The sequence below is a fragment of the Crocodylus porosus genome, unplaced genomic scaffold (assembly GCF_001723895.1).
Source record: "Crocodylus porosus isolate Cpor-Errol unplaced genomic scaffold, CroPor_comp1, whole genome shotgun sequence".
Classification (NCBI taxonomy): Eukaryota; Metazoa; Chordata; order Crocodylia; family Crocodylidae; genus Crocodylus; species Crocodylus porosus.
In genome coordinates this window covers 128,059,899-128,075,941 of record NW_017728906.1, presented here as the reverse complement: position 1 = coordinate 128,075,941, position 16,043 = coordinate 128,059,899, and positions in this window count along the sequence as shown.

The following is a 16,043-nucleotide window of genomic DNA, read 5'->3' as shown; positions in this document are numbered from 1 at the left end:
GGCCTCACCAAGGCCGAGTACAAGGGGAGAATGACGTCTCAGGATTTGCTTGAGAAGCATCTATGGATGCAAGCCAGCGTTTTGCTCGCTTTACTAGCCACAGCATCACATTGCAGGCTCATGTTCATCTTGTGATCAATGATGACCCCGAAGTCTCTTTCTTCCATAGTGCTAGCCAGCGTAGCACTGCTGAGCCTATAAGGGTGCTGCAGGTTTTGCCTCCCAAGGTAGAGAACCTTGCATTTTTCAGTGTTAAACTGACTGGTTCGATGAGAATTCATCTGAAATAATTCCACTCAGAAAAAGAAATGGTCAGCTCTCCTTAAACATAAGTGTAACCATAGCCACTCCAACTTGCAGGCACTTTGAGAGATCTGGCAAAAGGTCAAACATACAGGGAGATGGCATGCAAACATTTATTGGCTACAACTCTGAAAGTATCCAAAAGCTGTTGACCGAGGCAACATTCAAGCAATGTACAGAAGCATCAGGAAAGCTCTTGGGCCTGTTCCAAGGATGACTGTCCCTTTAAAATCCTCCACAGATGAAGCCATCAATGATTGCAGTAAGCAGACAGATCAGTGGATTGAACTTTGCTCAGAACTCTGTCACAAAAAAGTGTTCTGTGACTTCAACTTCACTCTCAATGCACATGAAGTCCTCTCAACCCTGGCTGTGCTTGAGCATAAACCTAGTGTAGACAAAGTAGAAAAAGCCATTGATTAGCAGGGATCCTGGTTCTGACAAAAAAAATCCCCAATTTTTCATTTAAAAAAAAATAACCCCAATTAAAATGGAAGTGGTGACTAATATATATCTATATATTAATGGAGTTTCATTTATATCATGAGAAAAATTGGTAGCTTTTTTTTTTAAAAATCAGAGAAAAGCAGGATCCCTGTTGATTAGCATACTTGTGGTAAAGCCTCCGGTGTGGAGCCAGGTCGCACAGCAGGGCAATGCTGGTTCCTGCCGCATAACCTGGTTCCACAGGGAGCAGAAATCTGGGGTGGCATGGGGCAGGCAGCAGTGGTGAGGAAAGCCCAGGGCAGATCTCTGCTCCCTGCAGAGCCAGGTCACGCAGCAGGGCAGTGCTGGTCCCTGTTGTGCAACCTGGCTCTGCAGAGAGAGCAGAGATCCACACTGGGGTCTCCTCGAAACTGCTGCCCACCCTGCATAGCCCCACATTGCTGAGGCAGAGCAGGGTGAGCAGTGGCGGTGAGGAGACCCCCGGCACGGATCTCTGCTCCCTGCAGAGCCACGTTGCATTGCAGGGACCAGCAGGCTTGCTCGCCAGTCTGCGCTGCTTCCATGCCCTGCAACCCGGTGTGATGGGGATCAGAGATCCATGCACGGGTCTCCTTGCCTGCACAGAGGGCAGCAGGCCTCCCCCTCTCCCACCCAGGGCCTTGTCCTGCTCCCTGCTGAGGCCCTGCAGCTCTGAGCCCCAAGCCCTGCCCAGCTGGGCAGCAGAGCTGTGCAAAGCTCGCAGCCCATTTCAAACAGATTCAGAGGAGATTCAGCGGACCCAAAGCTCCAACACAGATTTGGCCAAAACAAAACAGGACAGTGATCCAAAACACCAAACCAAATCACTGTCTTCTGAATTGGCCGAATCTAAAACCAAATCAAAACACAGCCATTTCACATAGCCCTAGTGGCTATTCAAAAGAAGTATACCTTCAGGCCAGACTGATGGGAAACTCTTTAACCTTGCCCATCTCAAAGCAAAAACAGAAACCCCAGAACTTCTTGTATGTGAAAATGTTCTTTCCTGATGATGCAGCAGTCGTTAGTCAGGACTGAAAACATCTCATAGATCACTTTTCTTGTGCTTGTGATGATTTCAGTCTGACCATTAGCCTAAAGACGACAGTAGTCATGGGTCAACAAGTTGATCACCTTCCCAAAGTTAGAATAAATGAAAACCCAGAAGTGGTAAAAAAAATTCACTTACTTGGGCTATACTGTCTCTCAAAATCTTGGCTTGGAAGCCAAAATTAACACTTGTATTGGAAAGGCAAGCAACACTATGGCTAAACTTCAAAAGAGATTTTGGAAAAACACAGCACTGTGTCAACAAAGATGTCCACCTACAGTGCTTGTGTACTTAGCGGTCTACTGTATGGCAGCAAAATGCCTTTCTTTCTTGGCATAAAGAATCCACAACCAAACAATTTCCATCTGCTGAGTCTCCACCGTATCCTGGGCATAACATGGCATGACAAAATCTCCAACTCCACTGTTCTGGGATAGGGCAAAATACCCAGTATGTTTGTACTCCTTCGACAGAGATGCCTCCTTTGGTTAGGACATGTGAATTGTATGAGCTATGGCCAAATCCCCAAGAAGATACTCTATGGTGAGCTGACCACTGGCAAATGTCAACTTGGATGGCCCAAACTCCATTTTGTTGATGTCTGCAACAAAAACCTTTGTAAGCTGCACATTGATGGCCAGCGCTGGGAATCAACTGCTTTGGACCACTGCAAGTGGAAATCCGCAGGGAAGTAGGGCCTACATCACTTTAAGATGGAGAGGGTCAATGATGAACTACAGAAGGTGTCAGAGGCAGGCAAGAAAAAAATGGTATTCAGCATGCCAGTGCAAGGTCAACCAAGTTTGTATATACAACTTGCCAGAGGAACTGCCTGTCATGCAGACTCCTCAGTCATTCAAGAAGCTGTGGTGGTACCTGGTTACTAACCATGGGCACAATCCCCATGGTCTCCCAAGACTGATGACTGCTAATGATGATGAGGGTGTCTTCTAAAACTCAAGAGGATGTTGTCAAAAGTCTGAAAGAATTGGAAATCCCGAAGTTATCACTGGGCAGAGTCCAGATTAGTAACATCACCCACCTCACTCCTTGCAGTTTCCCTTTTTATATCCACAAAATAAATAACACTTGCATGTAATAGAGCTTCATTTTGTATTTAATAGATGGCTCCTTCATTGCCCCATGGATAGAATCAGGCTGCATATATTGCATAGTATCATTACAGGAACACCTCACTATTACTTATCATTGGGGTTTCATCCATATAGTTTAACATTTGTAAAAGAAAAATTGGTATCATCTGTGCTTCTGAGGAGTCAAATATTTGTGAGCTCCAGGTTAGCATGAGCTATCCCTGGGAGAAGAATGAGGAACAAGGAAGTTTTCCAAATATTTTTCCAAGCCAATTAGATTCAGAGTTCTTGAACAAAGGAAAAACAGTGGCAAATTTATGGGCAAATAATCTATCTTCTGAACTCAGAGTAAAGCACGCAATTCTCAACACATTCAATATACACCAGTAGGCACTTCCTTTTTTTTCTTAATTCTGTCTCAAACCATCTTTACGTTAGAGGTGCCTCTCAAGGTGACTCAAAGTCAGAGGTACTACCTAATCCATATGCAAGTGGATTCTTCCTCTGTCTGGGTTTTCCAGTCCAACAAAGGAGTGCTCACACCCACTCCCTGATGGAGGAACAGCTGCCTTGAATGATTTAAATTTTCACAGCTAACCCAGAATTATGTATTGTATTGTTCCAATTATGCCTACCTTTTTCCTGTTAAAAAGAACCATAGCAGCGAGTTATACTTAATACTAGCTATAATCATTCCCCAACATTCCTTTTTTACTTGCAATATTTTTGTGTGGGTAATAAAAAAATACCAAGTCATAGAAAAAAAAAATGTGTAATTTTTATTTTAGTATTTTTAGTGCAATTAACCTTTCAGTTCCTTTCTGTGAATAATTGATTGGACTGTGAGGTTTAATAAGACTAATACTAGTTCAAGGGCTTTATCTGTAGTCAACTTACAATGGTATTCAGAGAAAAGGTTCTTCTTCCTAAAACTGACCCCAAAGTGTGGTTGACTTATAATCAGAACAACATGGGGCTCATGTGTAGCTCTTTTGGCTAGTAATGGCCACGGTAGATAGTCTTTTATAATCTGGTATACTACTAATCCACATTACAAAACAATGAAAGTATTAAGATGAGAATTAGAAGAACAGCAACTAGCTCTAATCTCCATCAATCACTCATTTTAGGATTGTTTTGTATTTAAAATTGACCATAAGTTGCAAAACACCCTTGTGCTCATATTTCTAAAAAGACAGTCTGCATATGGTACCAATCGGTGCAGCCCAGTGTGTCCCAGGGGCACTAACTCAGGGGAACCTGAAACCATGCTCTCAGGGCACCTCAGGATAGGGGCCACATACAAAAACAAAAAAACCCCAAATGAAATCACTTACCTGCCATAGGGCAACTGATGCCAAGGGAACGAAGAGCAGAGTCCGCGCAGTTCACAAGCCATGATTTTATCCAGCTGGAGCCAGCAGGTGACATCACAGGCAACCACCGGCCAGTGAAGATAAAAAGGGACACCGAAGGAGAAGGGGGAGAGGGGGAGAGGCGGTGGAAGCTCTCCACACCAGCAGCAGGTAGTGCCAGCTTGAAGAAGGGTGATATAGGCAGGGAGTAGCAACAGAGGCTGCAGGATCTCCCTGCTCTGGCAGCAAACGATTCCAGCACAGAGAGACAGAGTGCACTTGGGGCGGAGTACCCCGAGCAACGATGGGGGAGCACAGCATTGGGCACACCACTTGTCAGCGTGGGGGGCAAGAGCGGCACTGAAGCAAGAGCCATAGCAGACCCGGAGGAGGTGGAGATCCACTACCCCAGATACTCCCAGGTATCAGATCACGGAGGTGAGCTGGTGGAAGAAACAAAAGGGGAGACTCTGGAGGAGCGGCATCAAGGGGACGCCATCAAGATCTGGCAGTGGGGCCAAAGGAGCAACCTAATAGTCCACCCAGATCTTTACTTCTTTTTTTTTTTCTTCCTTTTTTCCCTTTCACTGTTGAGATCCCTCAGGTCCCTTATTCTGAGCCTAGTGGTCTTGGGGGTCTGTAAGCATCAGAAGTAAACATATTAGTAGAGGATTGTTGTTGTGTTTTCTTTTCCTTTTTGGTCCCCCCTTCTCTTGTCCCAGGAGGGTTTTGTTGTGCAGGTCTACCACAAAAGGGACCTGATTCCCACTATGTTGTCAAGTGACCCCCAGGTCTACTGGCTAGTCATAGGCAGCAAGGAGAGATACAGCAGATGCAGCCAGTAGACTGGTACAGAAAATAAAAGTTTGGGAAACAAAGCCAGAAGAGGTCATCAAGATCAAGAAACATCCATACAGAAGAGACGGCCGTTCCAAGACCTGGTGTCCTGCCAGATGTTGGCTTAAGGCAGGGATCTAGGGCAGATGGAGCCCCATGAACAACTGTCAAGCGAAGTGTAAGCCCCTGAGGCACTTTCAAAGGCCAACCCTTCCACTAGTATTACATTCAAAAGTCATGGCAGATGAGTTCAGGCGTGGCCTCTGAGGTGATCAAGGTCCATTTCAGTGATCACACAAAGCTTCAGCCGTTCAGTGCCGCCTGCCCGAGCCAAGGCGGCACAGGAACAGGCGTTTGAAGCCAGGCGGGCACACAGTGATTGGCATTTACTCCTAGTTTCTATCCAGTGCACTCTGGGCATGTGTACACATTCATTAATGCACAGTAGTTACTGCACATTTAGTTTTGTACTTGCTTAATGAAGTACTAATTAAAATGCCCAGCATGCCACCTTTTTTAAGACACCTGAAGAAAGGTGGCATCAACCCTACAAAACTGGGAAGTTCTGGCTGGTAACAGGTCTCAAAGTGCTGCATCATGCATCAAGCTACAGCCCACTTTGAAGAGAATCGCCTTGCTCCAGAAGCCAAGAAATGGCAGAGGAGGAAGGAAAGTGCACAATACCCTGACCAACAACTGTGTCCCCTCCCTCTCCCTCCAAGGCAGCACCTGTCATATCTGTGGAAAACTGGCAGAGGATGAACTGGACTCCTCAGCAATCTTAAAAAACTCACCAATAATCATCCCCCAGTACACATCATCCTCGTATCAAGGGATAGACCAAGACACGTACAGTAACTACAGTTACTGTGCAGTAATGCCAGCACATGGTTTTTTAGTGATGCTTACTGTGCAATAGCCTAATACTACTGCACAGCAGCATATTAGCATGGTTTTTGCCCAGCACACTACCAACCAGTGTTATTAGGCTACTGAGCATTAAGTGTCTCATGTAGATGTGCCCTCTGTGGTAAAATAGGATGCTGTTGTCCTACCTTAGACTTGTTCGCTGGGTAAATGTTGATGTTTTAATATTGGTCATGTGAGCTTGAAAACAGATTAAATTTATGCTCAGAGGTGGTCTGAGAATACCAAATTTGTTTCATATGCGAGTATTAATTTACCATACTACTACAGTAAACTGAATGACTAAAACTGATATCCTAAATGTATTGCATGTCTTATAGTTCTCATTCCTGTTAACATTAGCAAAACAGCAAACAATTTCAGTGACACATCAATATAATCAAAACCAGACAGAGAAACACTGAAACCTCTATCTAGTTTGTTAGTACCAATCAAAAACTAAAAGCTAACAAAAAATTGGCAAACCTTTTCTCAAGGTTAATCAGTGTATTGTTTGAATGCTTTATCCTCCTAAAAAATGACATTATAGTGAAGGCCTTTTTTTCATTCCTACAATATTTTCATCTGGCCAGCCTGAGTAATACTGATGTCACCTAATGTGATATTAATCCATAATACAAACTGATAGTGCTGCAAGAACCATGGCATTGATCATTTTTTTCACAAGTATTTGCAGTTGTGCAGGAAAGGGGAAAGGAAAGTAGAGTACACAGAAATTTCTCTTCTGCCCTTGATCAGTTCACTCAGAGACTGTCACAAATACACACATGCTAACACAGGCACCACTCCTTTCTCTATTTCCTGAAATAGGGATGAGATCCTTAAGAGGAAGAAAAGAAAGATGGAGCCTTGACCTCAGGGCACCCACAAATGGAATGAGCTGTGGCACCATCCCAAAGAATCTACCGCCAGTTGGTCTGCACGCTCTGTATTGCCACAGTATCCTAAGGGAAGTCTGAACCACTCAGAATACATTGTGCCTCAGTAGGTACATCTACATGAGACGTCTACTGTGGAGTTCCCCCAATTAGCTCCACAGTAAAAAGTTTCAGCATGCTCACGTGCAGTGTTATTTTTACTACCCATTTTTACTACCTTCAAAATGGGTGATCTAATTAGAATATCAAAAAGCCCCTTCATACTAGGGGATATTGAAAACATTTAAGTATGTTAAGCATGTTGCTAGCTAGAATTCATGACCACATATGCACGTGCTCAGAGATGCAAGGGGGGGGACATTTTAATTAGAGCAGTTGCTGGACTCTAATTAAAATGGCTCACCATTAGGTGTATTAATGCCCCCCCTTTCAAAATGGCCATTAAATTTTAACTAAAGCTCATTCAACAAGCTTTAGTTAAAACACTCTCATGGCCATTTTGAAATGGGAGGCTTCATACTCATGACACGGAGGAAACACTGGAGCGGTCTAATTAAAATGCTTTTGAACACATCTATAGGTACCCCATGAGGCTATCGGGTATTAAAATTCCGATGCCTTGTTCTCATAACAAAAAAAAGTCTCATTCATAAATATTTTATATGCCTTTTGTTCAGGAACTTTGTACGCCTTCCTTGGTAGGAAAACAGTATGTATGCATAATTAGCAGGGATCCAAATTTTCCATTTCCCATGGAAAAGCAGAGGAAAAAAAACCAAAAAAAACCATACACACACACACAGATTTCCCCCTTTACTAGAAGACAATGCAGACTTCTCCTTTTAATGGAGAAGCCTGTGGATTTTGCAGTTTTCTCTGCAGGCTGGCAGAGTTCCAGCCTGCAAAGGGCTGGGGGGGAGCAAGAGGACAGTGGTCAGGCAGAGGGTGCCATGTGCATGTATGTGCACATGGCTACCAGGCAGCCTGGAGAGCAGCTCCTGTAGGTAAGTATGGGGAGGGATTGAGGCCCCCCATCAGAAGGGGGGGGAGTTGGGCAGGACTGGGCCTGGGGCTGCTGCCCAGGCAGGTGCATGGGGATTGGGGCCTGAGGCCACAATGCCCTGGTGGGGAGCAGGAGGGGGCTGTAGGTGGTTCATCCAGGCGTAGGAGGGTGGGGCCAGCTCCCCACCACTGCACGCATTCCCTGGGGTCAGGGGAGACCTGTGCCCCCCCAGATCTGTGTTCAGAGGAGGAGGTGGGCATAGGCTGCCTGCTGCAGGCTCAGGTTTCCACCCTGCTGCCCTTCCCCTGGGGCCTCTGCAGCCCAGCAGGTGCAACCCAGCACTGCAGGGCACAGCAGGGCAGTGCAGGAGCTCCATGCTACCCTGGCAAGGCGCCCCCTACCTGTGCAGCAGCAATAATTCTGCACCACCACCCTTGCTGCTGCTGCTGCTGCACAGGCAGAGGACACCTCACCAGGGCAGTGCAGAGCTCACAGCAGCAAGGAGATCCCTGCATGGCCTTGCTCTGCCCTGAAGCATCAGGTCACAACCACTGGGCTGCAGAGGCCCTGGGGGAGGGCAGCAGGACAGGAACCTGAGCCCATAGCAGGCAACCTATGCCCACCCCTACCCCAAGTAAGATCTGGGGGACACAGGTCCCCCCCCCCACGAGTATGCAGCTGGGAGCCACCCCCCAACACCCCCAGCCTCAGCCCACAGCAAGCAGGCAGAAGGCAGCAGTGGGGATGCTAGGCTACAGTCTGCTGCAGCAGCTGCCACTGCCTCCTGCCAGGGGTAGGAGGCTGTAGACCTGGGTCCCTGGTGCCAAAGACCTGGCAGCTGGGGGGTAAAGGAAGCCAGTGAGGCTGGGGGGAGTGTGTAGTGAGGGGCATGAGCAGGGCCAGGGGGGCTGTAGTGGGGAGTAAAGGGCCTTTCATTTTAATCACGGATTTGGGGGGGGTTAATCAGATAATTTGCCATTTTTATTAGAGAATTTGCCATTTTTTAAATCAAAGGAAAAAAAAAAAAAATCAGGATCCCTGATAGTTAGAAATATATTTTCTGAAGGGCTGAACATGTAAGTTGTGTCTACTCAATGGACTGTAGATGCTAATCAATTAGAGATACAGGTATCCTTATTTGCATGTAATTTAGTTATGGGGGCAAAATTGAAGGCATGAACTTTGTGGTCACAAGTTGACCTTTCAAAAGAAAAGGCACTTTCTTGAAAATTTAGTCCTGCATACTAGCTAAACACCTCTTCTCAATCAGGCTAGAAAACTGTTGAAAAGAGGCACAAAAAAAAGTTTGCCTCCAGATGTTCCACCCCTCGTATCATGAAAAAGGTCTCTGACATCAGCTTTGGAATTAATACATTAGATGCCCTGGCATAAGTGCTTACAACTTTTACAATCTTTTTTCCAATGCCTGATGAAGGGTGTTTGTGTCCAAAAGCTTGCAATTTGTGTTTTTGCAAAAATCTTGTTGGTCTAATAAAAGATATCATCTCTACTATGAGTCCTGATTGCTTTTTACATCTTCCATTATATAAATATATCCTCCATTTATATAAAGATTGGGACAGACTTTGGGAAACCTTGTATAGGAACATATATAACCTTGTACAGGGACATATGCACTAACATATATCCAGTCAATAATTGTATTGATATGATTGTAAAACTGGAGGAAGTAGATCTGTATTGTTATCGAGTAAGGTTACCATACATCCGGGTTTTCCTGCACGTGTCCTTTTTGGGGGTCCTTCCATCTCCCTCTGGGCAGTTTTTTAAAATATCGATAAATGCCCAGGATTTTTCTATGCCTCTGCTCAGCAAAGTTTTTTCCTGGCACTTCCTGGCTTGCCCTACAAGAAGCTGCTTGGTGCTAGGGTGAGCAGTGTGGGCAGGGTAATTGGAGGCAGGGGGCACATAGTGCCGGGCCTACAACAAAGCAGGTGAGGTGGAGGAGGCACCTCCCCCTCCAGCAGGAGGTGGGAGCCCCTTTGGGGGCAGCAGGGAGCTGTATGGCAAGGCCAGCAGCACTGGGGCCAGTGCTTGTGCACACAGGGATGGGGCAGCCAGGAGACACTGCAGGGCTTGGGGGAACAGGGGGCTGGGGAGGACTGGGGCTTTGTAGTGAGGGGCACCGGGGGTGGAGGACTGCTGGTTGGGAGTATGTGGCATAGGCAGTGCCAAAAGCTATGGGTTGGGGGCGAGGGTCACCAGTATGGTCTAGGGGAAGGATACTGTGGGTTGGGAGTGATGGGCAGCAGCAGGGCTTGGGGAGGCTGTGGCTTGGGAGTGAGTGGCAGGGGCAGGGCACAAGCATATCATTGCCCACTCTCCACAATTATAATTATACACCTCCCGCCCACGACAGGTGTCCTCTTTTTTGAGAATTTGAATTATGGTAACCTTATTGTTGAGGAAACTGAACAACCAATAAAAAACGCATAGTTCCTGGGGTCCAACTACACCCAGGCATGAGTATGTTTTTGTATTCCTTTGCCTGATCTGAATGCTAATTAAACTTAATTTTAGCTTTCCAATAAAGTGATTTTCTTGAGAAGACACTGACTCAAGACTCGGGTATGTCCTCTGTTTATTTCAGGACACCATCCAAAAAAAAGGTACCAATCTGGGGATAGAGGGCTTCCCTTCAAGCTTCTTTTCTTTCCCTAAGTGACTGGAAAATAACTAACTAGAGATCTCATGGCAGCCAGGAGAAATGCTACAAGGACACACTGAAGGCAAAGCTCAAAGAAACAGATGTCAGCATCAAGATTTGGGAGAAACTGACTACTAACTGACTCCAGTGGCACTGCAACCTCAACCAAGTACTAGCCTGTTTCAAGAAAAAGTGTCTTGCCCTCACAACAGAGATGAGAGAGCATAGGAAAGAAAAAAGAGGAATCCCAGCCAACAGCTTACTCTCCCCAGAGGAAAGACCTGCAACTTCTGTGGATGGATCTGTGACTCAAAGATGGAACCCCCAAGTCACCTCAAGACCCATCAACCAACCACGGTAAAGATCATCCTTGAATCGAGGGACTGCCAACAACATTGACAATGATCTGCACATAAGTTTAAAGGTATGCATCCATACATACACATACCTTCACAGTTTGCCCAATTACACTGGAAATAGTGTATTTATGAGTTTTCTACCTTCCCGAAACCCCACAGAACCTTGGCATTCCTTCCAAACAGGACGCTTTTATAATTTCACAGAATCAAATGTTAACCATTTTTCTCTCTTTATGCAACTGATCTTCCCAAAAGAATGCAGACACATACATACATAAGAATGCATCAAGGTTTGTTAAGAAAAAAAATATTGCATGTGTTTTTAAAAGTACCTCTCTCTCATATTTAGTAGAATTTTCAGAAATATTTCAACTCCTTTGTGTTCATTGGCATCTTTAGGTATTCCAGTGGTTGGACAGACTACAGGCACTGTGCCCCTGCCATTGTCTTGCTGAGGCTTGAGCAAAACCTTGGCTCAACAAGGCTTCAGGTTCTGGCAGGCCTCCCTCACCTTTTATAGCCCCTTGCCTTTAGTTTAAGTTTCTCCCTTCTCTCTCTTTTTCTGAAAAAATAGTACCAGTCTTGGTTAGGCTGCCAAAAAAAAAAAAAATTACAATAAGCAAGAGTTTCAAGGACTTTGCAGATCATACTTAGAAGATAAGTGGAATATCTTCCAGGGAGATAGGGAAGTCTGAAAGACAGTTCAACAATAAGGGGACAACTAATTGGTGCATATACCAAAAAGGTGAAATAGGGTACAGCTGCATGGATGTCTGTGCGGTAATTGGTGACTGGTTTTCTTATGCAAGAAATAAAATCTGATTAGTTTCTACAGTTATTCAATGTATAATAAAAGTATAAAAGATATAATGGTTTTATCACACCTTGGATATGTAAACCCTGCACATTTCCTCTCTGCCAGCCAGTCTGACCCTACAAACGGGGTCATCTCTTGAGCTTAAAAATCTTGTGCAATAAATCAGACAAAGATTAACTGTGTAAAACTGAGGCCTACCCAGCTGCTCACAATACTAAGTACTTTTAACAATCTGAGATGCCTAAAATTATCATTATCTTGCCATCAATCAGGATCCCTCTGTGCTAGATATTGTGCAAACAACACAAAAAGGCAGTCCCTGGCCCAAAGAGATTACAGTCTAAATACAAGACAAGAAATACAGAAATAGGGAAGCATAAAGAAGTGATTAGTTACATGGTCACCAATAGCTACAGCACATTGCAAATCAGAGCTTTAAGGAGGTGTTTAAAAGACAGCTAAGTGGTTTTGTGGATGTTTATCAGGAGGGCCTTCCAAACATGGGGATCACCATGGGAGAAAGCATGAAGATGTTGATGTCACTGCCCAAAGTCTGGAGTTGACCTTTCTGACAGTAAATGAGAAATGGTAGGTAGTGAGGCAATAAGATTTGAAGGTCTCTGAAACAAAGACTATGCATTTAATGCACTATACAGAATTGAGCCTTTGAAGGAAGGTTGAGGGGTGACATGGTCAAAGTGGTCAAGTAAGAAAATGACTTTTGCAGAATCATGAATATCAGTGGCAGAAGACTGCAGTTGACAGAACCAGAGAAAGAGATGTTACAGTAATTGAGTCATGAAACTGTGAGAGCCTGGGCAAGAATTTTAACTGTGTGGATAAGGAAGGCAGTTTTATAAAGATAACAGAGCCAGAATTTCAAGATGTAGCTGTAGCAGATGCTCAGGTTTAGAAAACGCTTAAGTTGAAACATAGGAGGAAGGATGGTAACATTTTCCATAGTAATCATAACATGAGGGAGCAGGGAGGATCTAAGAGAAGAGTGAAGACAGTATCTTTTAGTTTTGTTGATCTTGAAGTTTCATCGTAGGTAGGGTCAGAAGGGACTTGAGCAGATCAAGTCCAACCCCCTGCCATAGGCAGGAAAGAATGCTGGGGGTCAAACTACCCTGGCAAGGTGTCTATCTAGCCTCCTTTTGAAGACCCCCAGGGTAGGAGCGAGCACCACTTCCCTTGGAAGTTGGTTCCAGATCCTAGCCGCCCTGACAGTGAAGTAGTGCCTCCTGATGTCTAGCCTGAATCTACTCTCCATCAACTTATGGCTGTTATTACTTGTTACTCCCGGTAGTGCTCAGGGGAACAAGGACTCTCCCATTGCCTGCTGGTCTCCCTTGGCCAGTTTACAGACAGCCACCAGACCCCCTCTCAGCCTTCACTTGTGGAGGCTGAACAGGTTCAGGTCTCATAGCCTCTCCTCATAGGGCCTGCCTTGCTGCCCCCTGATCATGCAAGTGGCCGTCCAGCTGCAGCCTGACCAATGTTGTTGTATAGAGGGGGAGGATCACCTCCTTGAACCTGCTCGTGATGCATCTGTGGATGCATGACAAGGTGCAGTTAGCCTTCCTGACTGTGTCTCCACATTGGTGGCCCATGTTCATCTTGAAGATCCTTTTCTGCCACTGTGCTGATGGGAAGGGAGTGCCCCAGCCTGTGCAGTACCCTGCACTTGTCAGTATTGAATCCCATCTTATTCTCATCTGCCCACCCATGTAACCTGTCCAGATCCAATTGCAGCCTGTCCCTCCCTTCTAGCATGCCCACATCCCCCCCACATCTTAATGTCATCCGCAAATTTGATCAACGTGCTTTTCACCCCCTCGTTTAAGTCGCTGATGAAGATGTTGAACAGTGCAGCCCTGAGGACCAAGCCCTGGGGGACCCCACTGCCCACATGCCTCCAAGTTGAAAATGACCCATCCACCACCACTCTCTGGGCGCGGCCCTTCAGCCAATTAGTGACCCATCTGACTATGTAGGCATCAACACCACAATCTCCTAATTTATGAGAATGGGGTGAGAAACAGTGTTGAAGGCCTTCCTAAAGTCCAGAAAGACTACATCCACTGCAACACCCGCGACCAAGGATCTTGTGACCTGGTCATAGAAGGTGACCAGGTTGGTCTGACAGGACCTGCCCCTAATGAACCCTTGTTGGTTGCCCCTAAGCATACACTCCCCGGATAATTTTCTCAAAGAGCTTCCCCAAGACTGAGGTAAGACTAACAGGCCTATAATTTCCCAGGTCCTCCTTCCTCCCTTTTTTGAAAATGGGGACTACATTGGCCCATTTCCAGTCCTCTGGCACCATACCAGAGCACCACAAGTGCTCGTAAACCTGTGCCAGGGGTCCCACAATGACCTCTGCTAATTCCCTCAGCACTCTGGGGTGGAGATCATCAGGACCTTCTGATTTGAACACGTCCAGTCCCACCAGAAGTTCCTTGACTAGGTGCTCTCTCACCCTGGTCCTGGCTGTACCTCCCCTGGGACCACTGAGGATCCCAGTGGTGGGGGGGGAGACCTGGTCCCTGTTCAGAAAAATGGAGGAAAATACATTGTTAAATAGGTTCGCTTTGTCGTCAGAGACCACCAGATTTCCTAGCATGTTCTAAGAAGTGATGACTGTTTATCCATGTGGAGATGATAGCTTGGACAGAATGTTTATGAATCCAAGTCATCTTCACAGCCATGCTAGCTACATTTGTATTTGCAGATGAAATTATACTGAGATAAGGCTCAGAAACAGTAGTAAATGAGACTATGGTCAAGGAAAAATCCTACAAGAATCTGGAGGAAAAAGGGATTGAGGATCTGCCAAAGGGCATGCTGAGGGAACCCAAGGCAGGACATGATTCTAAGACCATGGACTGTGTTGAAAGCTGTTGACTGGCAAAAGAGGATAAAGGATGGAGTACAGGTTCTGAGATCTGGCAAGGGAAATAAAAACCACGCACTGAAGACTTTGGTGAGCAGCTGAGTAACCATAACAGGAGGGAGCAGGGAGGATCTACCGGAAAAGCTGAAGACCGTATCTTTTATTTTTGTTGACTAATTTTTTTTTTTTTTTTAAATCACATAACTAATTCCGCTCAAAATGTTTAAATCGTTTGACATCCCTAATCTGTACCCATCTTTTTAGTACCACTGTCCTAGCAAAATCCCTGTATTTTCACCGCAATTCTGATGTATGTGACACTCTTCTGTACTACTTTGTCTAAAGCTCTGCATGCTAATGCTTTTCAGTATTAAGGAACTACCACCTTCTACCCCAGAGACAAAATTCATGAGATTTCAGTTGGAAGGATACTGCATAGAAGTCAGCATTTTCAGTGTTCACTCCTTAGGCCTCTGGAATGCTGGGAATGAAGGGGGCATCTTTAATGCTGAGGGTGTGTCTACATGAGCTTTAAATGTGCAGTAGCCTATTTTACTGTGCATTAAAACATCACATAGAAAAATCATGCTATTACACTAATGTGTAGTAAAATAGGCTACTGTGCAGTAAAATAGGCTACTGAACATTAAGTGCCACCTAAAAAACATGTGCAATCACCACTGCACATTAAGGCAGCCTAATGCATATTTGTTTAGTACCTCACACTGGAAGTACTAAATTTAATGTCCATTAGGAAAAAAGTGCCTTAATGTAAATGTAGGTGTGCCCTGGAAGTAATTAAAGTAGCTAGTTTACCTACATAATGGACCTACATCACTAGGTAAGTGAGTACTAGTCAGCTCCTCCTCAAGCTCTTGAGTACAGCCAACCACCAGGGTGCTAGGCATTAAAAATATGTTGTAACACAAAATATGCCTTTCTGTAACACACTTACAGATTCAACCATCATACAGTCGAGTCACAGCCATCATGTACCCTTTTAACAGTTGTAATCCTACCCAGAGAATAGATGGGGCTTCATGAGATAAAAGCAGCAAAGAAATATATTATTTTGTCTACAGTGATTAAAATATTTAACACAAGAAGTATGGAAAGAAAGTCTTTTGTCTTCATTATTTACAATGCTATTCTGCCCCATGATTCTAATGCCCTCTCATGTTTCACTTACTTAAATTCTAAAGCTGTTCAACTTACATTCATTTATTCAGTTGAGTTCAACTTGGACTACTACAAATGCTTCACAATAGATGATCTGTTGTAGTTAACAAGATCCTGTCATGGATATTAATAAAGCCACAACCATCTGGGCCAAGATTCACATATGCTGGTAGGAGGAAAAAAAGAAAAATCCACTTTATAGCAAGGGTGT